The sequence below is a fragment of the Gobio gobio genome (genome assembly GCF_949357685.1).
Source record: "Gobio gobio genome assembly, chromosome: 4".
NCBI classification, from domain to species: Eukaryota; Metazoa; Chordata; class Actinopteri; order Cypriniformes; family Gobionidae; genus Gobio; species Gobio gobio.
Genome location: NC_137100.1, coordinates 3,910,005 through 3,927,504, shown reverse-complemented (window position 1 = coordinate 3,927,504; position 17,500 = coordinate 3,910,005). Strand labels below are relative to the sequence as shown.

At 35.5% G+C, this 17,500-nt stretch overlaps 1 protein-coding gene across 8 annotated transcripts in view; it reads right to left on the bottom strand.

Moving 5' to 3' along the window:
* Nucleotides 1-17,500, bottom strand: part of mtmr4 (myotubularin related protein 4) — a 140,348-nt gene that overhangs the window by 113,247 nt on the left and 9,601 nt on the right. The window contains exon 1 of one of the 8 annotated variants that reach the window (XM_079815432.1): nucleotides 1-223. This exon is cut by the window's left edge and continues 68 nt beyond it. The exons of 5 other annotated variants lie outside the window; for them this stretch is intronic. The gene's annotated coding sequence lies outside the window, so the exon portion shown is untranslated. Of the gene's footprint in view, nucleotides 224-17,500 lie in introns of those variants that run through there. 2 more of the 8 variants (XM_079815428.1, XM_079815426.1) reach the window with 2 other exon arrangements.

Sequence of the window (17,500 nt, the reverse complement as noted above, 5' to 3'; positions counted from 1 at the left end):
ACGCGCGCCACACACACACACACACACACACACACACACACACAGCGCGCGAACAGGGCGGAGATTCGGGCGTGTAGTACGTGACAGCGCTGTTCTTGTGTGTATCTCAGCATGCGAGTTTACATCTCTCTCTCTCTGTGCCCTAAACACACTCGTCCATAAGCGCGCGCGGTCCCCGGAGCCCTGAGACCCGCTCCTGTCCTGGAATGAACTGGCTGAAACTGGGAGAGGAAGTCATTTAAGTCGAGTCACTAGTTTAGCTCGGTCTAATGACTGCCGTGTGCCACACACACACACACACACCCTCACAGACACGCATACACACACACGCATATACATACATACACACACACATATTCACGCACACGCATGCATACACACACATACATACACATACATGCATTCAAACACACACTTACACATATACATATACGCATTCACACATACACACGCATGCATGCATACATTCATACACACACACGCATTAACAGACACACACGCATACACATACACATGCATTCATTCATACATACACACACACATTCATACACACACACATACATACACGCACAGTCGCACACATGCATGCATACATTCATACACACACACACATATACATACACGCATTCACACACGCATTCACACACATACACGTCTATATTACCAACAGGGGACCATCACTCCACACTGACCAAGAGGGGACCTGTGTTTCTAGTCATTTTGAAGAAACAAAACTTAGATACAAAATTTTGTTTTAAGGTCTTTTTTCATAATATAACTTCAAATAAGCATTTATTTTTTTTATTTTTAAACATGCCAAGAGGGGACCTGACCGATGTCTACCTATCCAACAGGGGACCTCCATAGCCTGCAATGGAGCTGTGTGTGTGAAAGGGAAGAGAGCTGGCAGTCAAGTCTGTCTTCATTATTTAATATATATATATAATTATATAATGTTCACACAGGCATCAGGGAACACAATGAGCACACAACGGAGAAAAAGCCATGTTGTGGACATTACAGAAAAGAATTTAAGAAATAAAAAAATTCTTAAAATTAAGAGTTATCTTTAAGAAATTCATTCTCTGTTGTGTCTTCATACTTACAGTATAGGATCCGTCCACATCTCTCATTTAAGCTTATTTTCAAGAACACCAACACTGTAAAAAAAAATCAGGTCTCCAATTGAAAATTTTCTAGTGACCGATCACATCAAAATTTTTTAGTTGGCCAAATTGAATTTCTTGAATTTTAATTGAATTAAAGTGCATCAATTTACAGAAAATTTTCAATTGGAGACCCACATTTTTTTTACAGTAAAGGTATTTCAATGTGTGACTTATTTTTGAATAAAACATAGTTTCTGCTCTCTAAAATCCCAAATAATGTCCTTTGTTTTTGAGATTTTTAGAGTGAGATTTGATTTCTTGCACCAATAAAAAATATATATATATATAGGACTGGACAAGCAGAAATTGTTCTTTAAGGTAATAATCACAGGTCATCACTTTATATAGTAAATAATGATTATGTTAAACACAATGACTCGGTCCCCTGTTAGATAGTAAATCACGACACCAGTGTGTTTGCGTTGTCATTTCTTGCCATAAACACACTGTGGAGATTTAGAGTTTTTATAGCAATAACTGAGTTTTAAGAGTTAAATCAAGCAGAAATATTTCTCTAATGTATTAATTGCAGATCCTCTTTGAATAATGATTATGTTAAACACAATGACTCGGTCCACTGTTAGATAGTAAATCACGACACCAGTGTGTTTGCGTTGTCATTTCTTCATCTCAAACACACTGTAGAGATTTAGAGTTTTTATAGCAATAACTGAGTTTTAAGAGTTAAATCAAGCAGAAATATTTCTCTAATGTATTAATTGCAGATCCTCTTTGAATAATGATTATGTTAAACACAATGACTCGGTCCACTGTTAGATAGTAAATCACGACACCAGTGTGTTTGCTTTGTCATTTCTTGCCATAAACACACTGTAGAGATTTAGAGTTTTTATAGCAATAACTGAGTTTTAAGAGTTAAATCAAGCAGAAATATTTCTCTAATGTATTAATTGCAGATCCTCTTTGAATAATGATTATGTTAAACACAATGACTCGGTCCCCTGTTAGATAGTAAAGCACGACACCAGTGTGTTTGCGTTGTCATTTCTTGCCATAAACACACTGTAGAGATTTAGAGTTTTTATAGCAATAACTGAGTTTTAAGAGTTAAATCAAGCAGAAATAGTTCTCTAATGTATTAATTGCAGATCATCTTTGAATAATGATTATGTTAAACACAATGACTCGGTCCCCTGTTAGATAGTAAATCACGACACCAGTGTGTTTGCGTTGTCATTTCTTGCCATAAACACACTGTAGAGATTTAGAGTTTTTATAGCAATAACTGAGTTTTAAGAGTTAAATCAAGCAGATATAGTTCTCTAATGTATTAATTGCAGATCATCTTTGAATAATGATTATGTTAAACACAATGACTCGGTCCCCTGTTAGATAGTAAATCACGACACCAGTGTGTTTGCGTTGTCATTTCTTGCCATCATAAACACACTGTAGAGATTTAGAGTTTTTATAGCAATAACTGAGTTTTAAGAGTTAAATCAAGCAGAAATATTTCTCTAATGTATTAATTTCAGATCCTCTTTGAATAATGATTATGTTAAACACAATGACTCGGTCCCCTGTTAGATAGTAAATCACGACACCAGTGTGTTTGCTTTGTCATTTCTTGCCATAAACACACTGTAGAGATTTAGAGTTTTTATAGCAATAACTGAGTTTTAAGAGTTAAATCAAGCAGAAATATTTCTCTAATGTATTAATTGCAGATCCTCTTTGAATAATGATTATGTTAAACACAATGACTCGGTCCCCTGTTAGATAGTAAATCACGACACCAGTGTGTTTGCTTTGTCATTTCTTGCCATCATAAACACACTGTGGAGATTTAGAGTTTTTATAGCAATAACTGAGTTTTAAGAGTTAAATCAAGCAGAAATATTTCTCTAATGTATTAATTGCAGATCCTCTTTGAATAATGATTATGTTAAACACAATGACTCGGTCCCCTGTTAGATAGTAAATCACGACACCAGTGTGTTTGCGTTGTCATTTCTTCATCTCAAACACACTGTAGAGATTTAGAGTTTTTATAGCAATAACTGAGTTTTAAGAGTTAAATCAAGCAGAAATATTTCTCTAATGTATTAATTGCAGATCCTCTTTGAATAATGATTATGTTAAACACAATGACTCGGTCCCCTGTTAGATAGTAAATCACGACACCAGTGTGTTTAATTTGTCATTTCTTCATCTCAAACACACTGTAGATATTCACTGTATATATTGAGATAACTCAATTTTATGGTGACTTGCATTAAAATGTTTATCCGTCTCAATTAAATTATGTGAACTGAATGACTTTTAACATTGACACTTTAGTTATTTAACCAGCTGATGATTTTCAAGTCAGCAATCAACACACAACTGAGTTTTGACCTCTAAAATCTTATTATAGTGTATTTTTATGGTAAGTATTGGTGTTTTATGTTTTAAATCAAGCAGAAATCACTCTTTAAGGAAACAATTGCAGGTCACACTTTATACAGTGAACATGATTTCCTTAAATTGACTTAAGTCCCCTGTTGGATGGTAAAACACGACACCTGTTTGATTGCTTTGCCATTTCTTGCCATCACAAACACACTGTAGAGATTTTGAAGGTCAGAACTAAATTTTTTGGTGACTTGCATGAAAATCTTCATCCGTCTCAATTAAATTATGTGAACTGAATGTCTTTTAACATTGACACTTTAGTCGAAGATTTTCAACTCAACAATCAACACACAACTGAGTTTTGACCTCCAAAATCATTATACAGTGTATATTAAATTTAAATAAAAAATAAAAATTTCCTTACAAAACAGTTTGACTCAAGTTTGACTCTCTACTGCTTATTCATTATTGTTTATGTTACATGGTCCATGTTTACATTACAGTATAAAATTGTTCCTAAGTTTTCCCCTTTTATATAGATGGTAATGACTAAATATCCTCGCACACCGAAATTTTCACACGTTAAAAAAAAGATCAAGCACGTTTACACACAGCCTCTGAAACTTTCCTTCCTTCATCATAAAAAAAAATCTGATCAGGTTCAGTTTTCTGCATTTTTCGCATCCATAGCAAGCATTTAAAGAGGGGTTTCAAATTTCTGTGTTATTCATTTTTGTGTTAAAATTTTGAACATAAGTTGAACAGTTTAAAAAAGAAAGTGTGAACCTTCAAATTAGCCATTATAGTTCATAAAGTTTTGCTGGCGTTTGTATCTAATTGAGAAAAGAATGAATGTAAATTGAAAGATGTCGTCATTGAACGCATTTTGTGCCAAAGCAAATAAATGATCCACAGTTTAGCCACATAGGCTGATGTGATCCCTGAGTGAAGAGTTTTGAAAAAGTGATGAGTATTCAGAAATGTGTCCTAGCAGATGTTTAAAAAACCCTGTAATATCACTATTAGTAAGGGATCACTGTATAACATCAGTCTTTAAATGTGAGATATTTAAAGTGAACCTAAAGTATACTTGCAATAGTGTGATTTTAGCACAATTAAATATACTTAATGGATGTTTCGCAAAAGCGTTGTTTAGTGATATTGCGTCCTTGTGTTTCTGCTGTACGTCATCAGCAACTGTCTAAGTTCAATTACAATACTCAAGAACACATGTACAGAGGATGCACAAAAGTACCCGGATGTTATAAGATATATGAGTATAAATAACTCCATACAGATCTATTGTTTTACAAAAATAATCTATTGTTTACAAAAGGAGAAAACGTGTGTACTTTAATGAAAACTTGGACCATGTGACATAAACTGAAGTTAACAGCAAAAAAATATACTATAATGCTGACTGTTGTTAGTGTTTTTTGTTGTATGAGTTAAAAGTGTATATGTTGGGTGAATCCTCATTGTGTTCTGGAAGAATGAGTTGATTTAAGACATCAATGAAGTGTTTTGGTAGTTTTAGCACATTTTGAACGTGAAATTAACTGCTTTGCTTTGAAAGGTGTCCTAGCGATTGTAGCTGAGAGATAGACGTCAAACAGACTCAAACAAAGACCCAGAATTCTGTGGTGTTACAGCACTGTGGCTGCTGTAAATGGCTGCTGTACGGTTTCTTTATGAAATAACAGGCACAATGGCAAAGATATTTCTGCAAAAACTCCAAAGTAATGTTCGGTTGCAGTGAGAAAGTCACAAGAGACAACTAAAAAAACTCATGCGTGTATTTAGCCTAGTGTAGATCTGTTTGCTTACACATCCCCCAAACTCCATTTACATATGAATACAGGAAAGGCCAAAGCCATTGTCTCACAGGTGAGGAACAGGCCTAACAGAGCTGTTACACCCATGTCACAGACACAAACTTCTCATCCAAACTAGAGAAAACGCTGGGATTTACCTGGGAAAATTAAATCAATGTACACTTTTTCCAATCCCTACGACACATTTTTCAATACTTGGGTCACTTTTTTAAAACTCTTCTCACACTTTTTCACACAAATTCACACAACTGAATTTCAGCTTGGCACAGCAGTTATTTTAGTGTTCAAAATGCACTAAAACCACCAAAAAGGATTCTGAGGATTCAAAAGAATCACCCAATATTTCAATATGGTAATACTGCCTAAATGTAGCAAATTGTTTTGTTTTTTTTAATTAATTTTAGTTAAGTTTTGAACATAAGTTAGGGAGTTTTGAAAAGAGAATCAAATTTTTTTCAAATTGGCCTATACAGTTCATAATGTTTTGGTGGTGTTTGTGTTGAAGTAAGAAAATAATTCTTATAAATCGAAAGATGTCGCCATTGAATGTATTTTATGCCAAATCAATGATAAATTATGACTTTAGATGGCCCCACTTTATATTAGGGGGCCTTAACTACTATGTACTTAAATAGGTACAATGTACTTATTGTGTTCATATTGTATTGCAAAACACTTTTGCTGATATTGAGGTGGGATACGGGTAGGGTCAGGTGTGGTTGTATTGGTAAGTTTAAAGGTAGGGTTAGATGTAAGGGAAGTGTCAACAGTGTAATTACAAATGTAACTACATAAATTAATTACAGATGTAATTACATGCAGGTATATTTAAAAATGTAAGTACAATGTAAAGACATGTATGTACACAATAAGTGCATTGTATCAAATGGATAATTAAAATGTTAGTACATAGTAGTTAAGGCCACCTAATATAAAGTGGGTCCCTTTGGATTTTAAGATTTTATATTTCAGTATAATTCCTGGTTTAGCTGGTGTTAGTTTTTAAATTGCATTGCCATCCATTCAAAAGGGAAAAATTTAGGAATAATGTTATACTGGACTGGACCAAGGACCATGTAACATAAACTGCAGTGAATTATAGTGCAAGTCTTTTTTTGAAAAGAAAATTTTACAGAAGAAAACATTGTGTAATGATCATGTGTTTTAGGTCTGTGTTTTATGATTGAAAAAGTGTGTTTGTTGGGTCCTTTTTGGTAGTTTTAGTGCATTTTGAACACTAAAATAACTGCTGTGCCAAGCTGAAATTCAGTTGTGTGAATTTGTGTGAAAAAGTGTGTGAAGAGTTTTAAAAAAGTGACCCAAGTATTGAAAAATGTGTCGTAGGGATTGGAAAAAGTGTACATTGATTTAATTTTCCCAGGTAAATCCCAGCGTTTTCTCTAGTTTGGATGAGAAGTTTGTGTCTCTGACATGGGTGTAACAGCTCTGTTAGGCCTGTTCCTCACCTGTGAGACAATGGCTTTGGCCTTTCCTGTATTCATATGTAAATGGAGTTTGGGGGATGTGTAAGCAAACAGATCTACACTAGGCTAAATACACGCATGAGTTTTTTTAGTTGTCTCTTGTGACTTTCTCACTGCAACCGAACATTACTTTGGAGTTTTTGCAGAAATATCTTTGCCATTGTGCCTGTTATTTCATAAAGAAACCGTACAGCAGCCATTTACAGCAGCCACAGTGCTGTAACACCACAGAATTCTGGGTCTTTGTTTGAGTCTGTTTGACGTCTATCTCTCAGCTACAATCGCTAGGACACCTTTCAAAGCAAAGCAGTTAATTTCACGTTCAAAATGTGCTAAAACTACCAAAACACTTCATTGATGTCTTAAATCAACTCATTCTTCCAGAACACAATGAGGATTCACCCAACATATACACTTTTAACTCATACAACAAAAAACACTAACAACAGTCAGCATTATAGTATATTTTTTTGCTGTTAACTTCAGTTTATGTCACATGGTCCAAGTTTTCATTAAAGTACACACGTTTTCTCCTTTTGTAAACAATAGATTATTTGTGTAAAACAATAGATCTGTATGGAGTTATTTATACTCATATATCTTATAACATCCGGGTACTTTTGTGCATCCTCTGTACATGTGTTCTTGAGTATTGTAATTGAACTTAGACAGTTGCTGATGACGTACAGCAGAAACACAAGGACGCAATATCACTAAACAACGCTTTTGCGAAACATCCATTAAGTATATTTAATTGTGCTAAAATCACACTATTGCAAGTATACTTTAGGTTCACTTTAAATATCTCACATTTAAAGACTGATATTATACAGTGATCCCTTACTAATAGTGATATTACAGGGTTTTTTAAACATCTGCTAGGACACATTTCTGAATACTCATCACTTTTTCAAAACTCTTCACTCAGGGATCACATCAGCCTATGTGGCTAAACTGTGGATCATTTATTTGCTTTGGCACAAAATGCGTTCAATGACGACATCTTTCAATTTACATTCATTCTTTTCTCAATTAGATACAAACGCCAGCAAAACTTTATGAACTATAATGGCTAATTTGAAGGTTCACACTTTCTTTTTTAAACTGTTCAACTTATGTTCAAAATTTTAACACAAAAATGAATAACACAGAAATTTGAAACCCCTCTTTAAATGCTTGCTATGGATGCGAAAAATGCAGAAAACTGAACCTGATCAGATTTTTTTTTATGATGAAGGAAGGAAAGTTTCAGAGGCTGTGTGTAAACGTGCTTGATCTTTTTTTTAACGTGTGAAAATTTCGGTGTGCGAGGATATTTAGTCATTACCATCTATATAAAAGGGGAAAACTTAGGAACAATTTTATACTGTAATGTAAACATGGACCATGTAACATAAACAATAATGAATAAGCAGTAGAGAGTCAAACTTGAGTCAAACTGTTTTGTAAGGAAATTTTTATTTTTTATTTAAATTTAATATACACTGTATAATGATTTTGGAGGTCAAAACTCAGTTGTGTGTTGATTGTTGAGTTGAAAATCTTCGACTAAAGTGTCAATGTTAAAAGACATTCAGTTCACATAATTTAATTGAGACGGATGAAGATTTTCATGCAAGTCACCAAAAAATTTAGTTCTGACCTTCAAAATCTCTACAGTGTGTTTGTGATGGCAAGAAATGGCAAAGCAATCAAACAGGTGTCGTGTTTTACCATCCAACAGGGGACTTAAGTCAATTTAAGGAAATCATGTTCACTGTATAAAGTGTGACCTGCAATTGTTTCCTTAAAGAGTGATTTCTGCTTGATTTAAAACATAAAACACCAATACTTACCATAAAAATACACTATAATAAGATTTTGGAGGTCAAAACTCAGTTGTGTGTTGATTGCTGACTTGAAAATCATCAGTTGGTTAAATAACTAAAGTGTCAATGTTAAAAGTCATTCAGTTCACATAATTTAATTGAGACGGATAAACATTTTAATGCAAGTCACCATAAAATTGAGTTATCTCAATATATACAGTGAATATCTACAGTGTGTTTGAGATGAAGAAATGACAAAGCAAACACACTGGTGTCGTGATTTACTATCTAACAGGGGACCGAGTCATTGTGTTTAACATAATCATTATTCAAAGAGGATCTGCAATTAATACATTAGAGAAATATTTCTGCTTGATTTAACTCTTAAAACTCAGTTATTGCTATAAAAACTCTAAATCTCCAAAGTGTGTTTATGGCAAGAAATGACAACGCAAACACACTGGTGTCGTGCTTTACTATCTAACAGGGGACCGAGTCATTGTGTTTAACATAATCATTATTCAAAGATGATCTGCAATTAATACATTAGAGAAATATTTCTGCTTGATTTAACTCTTAAAACTCAGTTATTGCTATAAAAACTCTAAATCTCTAAAGTGTGTTTGAGATGAAGAAATGACAACGCAAACACACTGGTGTCGTGATTTACTATCTAACAGTGGACCGAGTCATTGTGTTTAACATAATCATTATTCAAAGAGGATCTGCAATTAATACATTAGAGAACTATTTCTGCTTGATTTAACTCTTAAAACTCAGTTATTGCTATAAAAACTCTAAATCTCCACAGTGTGTTTATGGCAAGAAATGACAACGCAAACACACTGGTGTCGTGCTTTACTATCTAACAGGGGACCGAGTCATTGTGTTTAACATAATCATTATTCAAAGAGGATCTGCAATTAATACATTAGAGAACTATTTCTGCTTGATTTAACTCTTAAAACTCAGTTATTGCTATAAAAACTCTAAATCTCTACAGTGTGTTTGAGATGAAGAAATGACAACGCAAACACACTGGTGTCGTGATTTACTATCTAACAGGGGACCGAGTCATTGTGTTTAACATAATCATTATTCAAAGAGGATCTGAAATTAATACATTAGAGAACTATTTCTGCTTGATTTAACTCTTAAAACTCAGTTATTGCTATAAAAACTCTAAATCTCTACAGTGTGTTTGAGATGAAGAAATGACAACGCAAACACACTGGTGTCGTGATTTACTATCTAACAGGGGACCGAGTCATTGTGTTTAACATAATCATTATTCAAAGATGATCTGCAATTAATACATTAGAGAACTATTTCTGCTTGATTTAACTCTTAAAACTCAGTTATTGCTATAAAAACTCTAAATCTCTACAGTGTGTTTGAGATGAAGAAATGACAACGCAAACACACTGGTGTCGTGATTTACTATCTAACAGGGGACCGAGTCATTGTGTTTAACATAATCATTATTCAAAGAGGATCTGAAATTAATACATTAGAGAAATATTTCTGCTTGATTTAACTCTTAAAACTCAGTTATTGCTATAAAAACTCTAAATCTCCACAGTGTGTTTATGGCAAGAAATGACAACGCAAACACACTGGTGTCGTGATTTACTATCTAACAGGGGACCGAGTCATTGTGTTTAACATAATCATTATTCAAAGAGGATCTGAAATTTATACATTAGAGAACTATTTCTGCTTGATTTAACTCTTAAAACTCAGTTATTGCTATAAAAACTCTAAATCTCTACAGTGTGTTTATGATGGCAAGAAATGACAACGCAAACACACTGGTGTCGTGATTTACTATCTAACAGGGGACCGAGTCATTGTGTTTAACATAATCATTATTCAAAGAGGATCTGAAATTTATACATTAGAGAACTATTTCTGCTTGATTTAACTCTTAAAACTCAGTTATTGCTATAAAAACTCTAAATCTCTACAGTGTGTTTATGATGGCAAGAAATGACAACGCAAACACACTGGTGTCGTGATTTACTATCTAACAGGGGACCGAGTCATTGTGTAAATCATAAATAAATCAAAAGTGGTTTGTTTAAAAAAACTCATAAATGTATAAGGTGGTAAGGTGGGCCTTTTACACCCCATTTTACATGGGGCAAAAGTCACACATTATTTATACAAATACTTGAGCTAAAATGTTTTTTTTTTAATAATGTCTTAACCCTCAGAGCCCGACGGCATCGCCCACGACGTCACACGGCACCTCCGATAAATATCTATATTATTTCATGAAACTTTTATCGATTTTCTTACCGTTTTTTCCAGCAGAAAGCTAACGAGCTAGCCATCACGGGGGTGTCTTTGGTGTCTTTGTAGCCTTTACAGAAGGTTTTCTATCCAGCCTGGAACATGTGCATCTTTTTGGAGTTGTTCAGCAATAAATCAAAACGCTTACATCCAAGATATATCCACTTGATGTCCATAATTTATAAATTTTCCGTCATTTTTGCCGCTAGCGCGATGCTAGCTGCCATTTTGGATGAGGGTTTGACCAATGACAGGCTGATCCGTCATCCACGTTGGTGTGCGTCATTACGCATGAACCACAGCTCTTTTATTGTGGAGAGAGAGAGACGCACGGCTAGTGTTGAGGAGAGAGAGAGAGAGACGCGCTGCAGTTTTTAGTAGTTTTGTGGAGAAAGTTTGAGGAAAAAGTTTGAGGAGAAGTTCCTGATAGGAACTGTTTTGAGGCTTGGCACCAGTAAATATCCAAAATCCAAAGAGGCCAAAAGCGCCTGGACTTTTTTTGGAAAAATGTAAATAGTTTTGGTTCTGTATAAGTTATCATGTTTATTCCTGAGTTCCAGGACTCTAAAGACTTGAACAAACTGTTTTCCAGAGGAAATATGCTTAGCTTTTATTTATTTGTGTGTGTATTCAATAAATATTTGAGTGATTCAATTTCCGTTTTATGTTTTCATTTGTCTTTATGGTCCCATAACTTATTTTACATTCAGGTGACATCAATGCAACACAAATATACTGACAGAGCAACTTGTCTTGAAAAAAAAGAGGTGTGTCAATTGTCTGTGCACAACAGGGTTGATGTTTTACAAGCTTTTTTAGTAAATAACACCAGGCGGAAAATTAATTGTAAAAATACCCTTAGGTCTTAAAGGGTTAACACTTGTTTAAAAGAATAGTAAAGTTTGTACTATTTTCTGTTTATTTTGATAAATACAATAATATTCAATGAATATAGGCTACTGTCATTAAAATATGTTAAAATAAAAAATACAAAAACAAAACTTCTAATTACATTCTGGTTGTTTAGATTTTTAAATCCTTTTTTCTTGGATTCTGTGTAGAATTTAATTGTAATGTAATGCAAAGTTTGAAACTAGTCAAGGTATCTAGTAAAGAGATGTAATGCTTGTTCCTTTAGTAAGCAGCCTGTTAAACAGCAGAGTCTCTCTGGGACAGCAGGCCATTCAAACAATAGAGGAGTGTGTGTGAACGACGTGTGTTTAAGAGCCCTTACAGTTCCTGCTCCAGCCTACAGGGGAGCTGCTGAGTATGACCTTAAACACACACACACACTTAGGTCCCCACTTGGTCATAAGTTTTAAAAAAATTACCAGAGTGTTTTTACTTAATTTTCACATGATTTAAACACACACACTTGTAGGTCCCCACTTGGTCAAAAGTAAAAAAAATCACCAGAGTGTTTTTTTAGTGTTTTTACTTGATTTTAACATGATTTAAAGCATGACCAACAGGGGACCTGAAAAATGTCCCCTCTTGGCTCAGAGGTCCCCTGTTAGTGAGTGTGTTACGACACCAAGGTCCCCTGTTAGATAGGTAGACAAGTACACACGTACACACACATGAATTCACACAAGTACATACACACACACACACAAATTCATTCATTCATACACACACGCGCATACATACATACACGCATTCACATTCATTCACACACACGCATGCATGCATGCATATATACATACATATTCACACACACTCACATACACATTCACACTCACATACATACACACACACACACGCACACACGCGCATGCATACACACACACGCATTCACACACACACAAATTCATTCATTCATACACACACACACACACACACATACATACATACATACACGCATTCATACATTCATACACACATTCATACACATTCACACACACGCATGCATGCATGATACATACATCCACATTCACACACACTCACATACACATTCACACTCACATACATACACACACACACACACACAAATTCATTCATTCATTCATTCATACACACACACACACACACACACGCATACATACATACACGCATTCACATACACGCATGCATACATTCATACACACATTCATACACATTCACACACACGCATGCATGCATACATAAATACATACATACACATTCACACACACTCATACACATTCACACTCACATACATACACACACACACGCATGCATTCATACACACACGCATACACACACATTCATGCATACACACACACACACGCTTACATACACACACAAACACACATTCACACACGCACACACATTCACACACGCATGCATGCATACAAACATACATACATACACATTCACACACACTCACATACACATTCACACTCACATACATACACACACACACACGCATGCATGCATACATACATGCACATATACACGCGCGCACACACATATACATACACACGCGCGCACACATACCTACATACACACAATCGATTTTTACTATCACTTTTTATGGAACACATCCTCGCTGAATAAAAGCATTAATTTCTTTAAAAAAAAAACTAAAAAACAATGAGTGACTCCAAACTTTTGAACGGTATATTGTTACAAAAGATTTATATTTTAAATAAATGCTGTCCTTTATTCATCGATGAATCCTAAAAAAATTTTTTTTTTTTAAATCACAGGTTATAAAAAATATTAAGCAGCACAACTGTTATTTATGATTATTAGACCGCTTTCTGACATGTGACACTGAATGATAAATTCAGCTTTGATCACAGGATATAAATTACATTTAAAGCAGATTAAAATAGAAAAACATTATTTTAAATTGCAATATTATTTCACAATTTTACAGTATTTTTTAATCAAATAAATGCAGCCTTGATAAGCAGAAGATACATTTATTTAAAAATATTCATTTTCCAAACTTTTGACCGGTACTGTATATATTTTTATATATTTAATATTAAATTGCTATTATGACTTTATAATGATAGATAAAAGCATCTTTTTAATGTAAAAACTGCATAATGAAAATCAACCAGTATAACAGATTATGATTTATTAATCAACATGGGAAACAAAGTTCTATATTATGCACATTTCAATCCTAGATGTGTGGAATCGTTATGTAACAAACTAACATAGATTTATGAATCAGGGATCATATGAGCATAATTGTTCCCTTTATGCACTTGTTTATGAGTGTTACACACACAAACTTCCCCATACTTTCCAAAGCCTCAAGACACGCCTACTTTAAACACGAACGCCTTTTATGGAAGTAACACACACACACACACACACACACACACACACACACTGACCGGACGCCTCACCTGTGACATGTGACATGTCCAACTGAAAGTGAAAGTTTGAGCATTTTCTCCATTTACGTCCATCACGAATTCCCTAAAACTTCTAGACTTAAGACTACAAGTTTCCACGGCAACAATTATTTTGTGCCAGTATTTTCCCCACGTTTGATTTTAAGCAATTGATCGAAACCTCCCTTCACATAAACACAAGTGAGCTCAAACATCTGAACCGGAGTCCATGCCAAACACTTCCAGAACAGCAGAGCCTTTGAGTAAATGGAGAGATCCGCATTCCCACAGCCACACCCACACGGGTCCAAACACGCCTGCCCTAATCTGACTTTACACAGCACAGGAATGATGAACCCCACCATTACTCCATGCATTTCAGAAACACCAACAGCTGATCGACTGATAGACAAGTGCAGTCGAACACCTGGGTCTACATGGACCCTCTTCCCTTTGTCTTCATTTGGGAATTACACTCCGGGTCTTTGGGGTCTCCACACACCCCAGGCAACAAAATGTAATTTTACTCTGTTTATTAATGTTTTTACTTAACACCTGTGCAGTTTTTGGAGTATTTATAATAAGTTTTAAATTTATATAAATAAATTAAAAAATATTTTTTTTAAATGGATTTTCACACAAAATCAGATTCACTTTATAAAAGATTTCTAACTTTCATTCGTGGGGATAACATGGATAATTTGACATGGTTTAGTGGAAGATTTTTGCCCATCTTTTGGAACATATTGAGTAAAAAAAACACAACATGAACATCAAAATGCAATGAACTGAAGAGCAATAACAAGCAATAACAAATGTATTGTTGTGTGTGTGTGTGTGTGTGTGTGTGTGTGTGTGTGTGTGTAAGGATTCAGGAGATAAAAGTAACTCCCATGAAAATAAGTCAATCACACCCAAAGTTATAAGCGTTTGAAAAAAATTATCCACTAGGTGGCGCTGTTTCTAAGGCTCCTTCAAGGCATCGTGCTGATGACCCATACCGAGTTTCGTAACAATCCGTTCATGCGTTGATAAAATACAGCATTTTAGCACATCATTTAAAATGGCCGATATGGTAATATTGGATATCTGAATGTAACGAGATTTTTTGACAAACAGGTCAAAAGTTATAAACAAAAATAGCCATTTTTCATATCTTCGGACCAGTAGGTGGCGCTGCGCTGAAACACTGCATGTTGCCTCAGGTCATGCTTGTGATGACATGTACCAACTTTGGTTTGAATACGATAAAGTGTTGCGGAGATATAGCCGCAAGTGTATTTTCGCAACCGCTACGTAAAATTTGTTCGCGTGTTTATCAAAAACGATTTGACGAATCAACTTGAATTCCAAAACTTTTTGTCAGCATGGTCTGAAGATGATCTGGTTCAAATTTTGTGAAAATCAGAGCAACGGCCTAGGAGGAGTTCGCAAAAGTAGGTTTTTCGGAAAATTCAAAATGGTGGGAAAATTTCCATGACGGAAAATGACGAGCAATCGAATCGGCTTGAGCCAAGGAATCAGAGGGAAAACATTATTTTTTCTAGCCATTAGGGCTCAAAAGTTATTAACATAAACATGAGTGAAACTTTGGAACGGCCGAAGTGAAAAATATTTACCTGAACAGCCTGAGCCGTTTATCCAGCGGTCAGCTCTGTGAAAACTACACCAACGTCCACACAGCGGCCAGACATGAGCCCCGTTTGTGTTGACGACAACAGTAGATTAGAGCTGCCACTAACGATAATTTTTTCTGTCGACTAATTGTTTTTTTTTATTAGTCGACTAATCTGTTGGTTATTTTCTGATTAGTCGACTAATCTGTCGGTTATTTTCCATTTGGTCTACTAATCTGTCGCTTATTTTTCGATTGGTCGACTAATCTATCGGTTATTTTTCGATTAGTCGGCTAATGACGATGAGACTGCCTATAGGGAGGAGATCCAGCACCTGGCCACATGGTGCGCTGATAATAACCTGCTCCTCAACACCACCAAAACGAAGGAGCTCATCTTGGACTTCAGGAAGGAGTCAAGAGGCACACACGACACCATCCACATCAATGGAATGGCTGTTGAACGTGTCTCCAGTTTCAAGTTCCTGGGGACCCACATCTCGGCGGACATGTCGTGGACGACCAACACCTCCAGCCTGGTCAAGAAGGCTCACCAGCGCCTCTTCTTCCTGAGGACACTGAGGAAGAATCAGCTCTCCTCGGCGATCCTGGTGAACTTCTATCGCTGCGCAATAGAAAGCATCCTGACCAACTGTGTGGCAGTGTGGTATGGGAGCTGCTCTGTTGCGGAGCGCAAGGCACTGCAGCGGGTGGTGAAAACTGCCCAGCGCATCACAGGGACTCCACTGCCTGCCATCGAACACATCCAGAGGAAACGCTGTCTGCATCGAGCTCGCAGCATCCTCAAGGACTCCTCGCACCCAGCCCACAGACTGTTTTCTCTCCTGCCCTCCGGCAGGCGTTTCAGGATCCACCGGACCAGGACCAGCAGACTAAAGAACAGTTTTTTCCCCAGAGCTGTCTCTTTATTGAACTCAAACCCCTGTTGATCCACTTCCCTCATAAACTGATAACTCTCCTACCTCACATCTTCCTTCACTTTGTTATTTGCACTACCGACTGTTTATCACAGTAACAACTGTTTACATATGCATCTTGCACTGCCATATCTTAACTGGATTATGCTCATTTGCACTGCCAACTGTATTTATAGTACCAATGTTTACATTTGCATTTTTGCACTGTACTTCTAAATGTAATATGCAACCACTTTCCACTGCACTTTACACTTTTTTTTCCGGATAGCTCTGTCCATAATTTATTGCACTACCCTAATCCACTGCTATTCCTCATATTAGCCTAACATATTATTGTATACCTCTATCTGTAAAATTCTGTTTATAGTAATAGCCATCTGTATATTGTATTCATAGTACATATTCACCTGTAAATTCTGTTTATAGTAATAGCCATCTGTATATTGTATTCATAGTACATATTCACCTGTAAATTCTGTTTATAGTAATAGCCATCTGTATATTGTATTCATAGTACATATTCACCTGTAAATTCTGTTTATAGTAATAGCCATCTGTATATTTATTCACTGTACATATTCACCTGTAAATTCAGTTCTGTTTATAGTAATAACGTCTCTCTATTTATACATATTTATACATATTCAGTACATATCCATGTCCTGCACTTACGCATCCATTGTATAT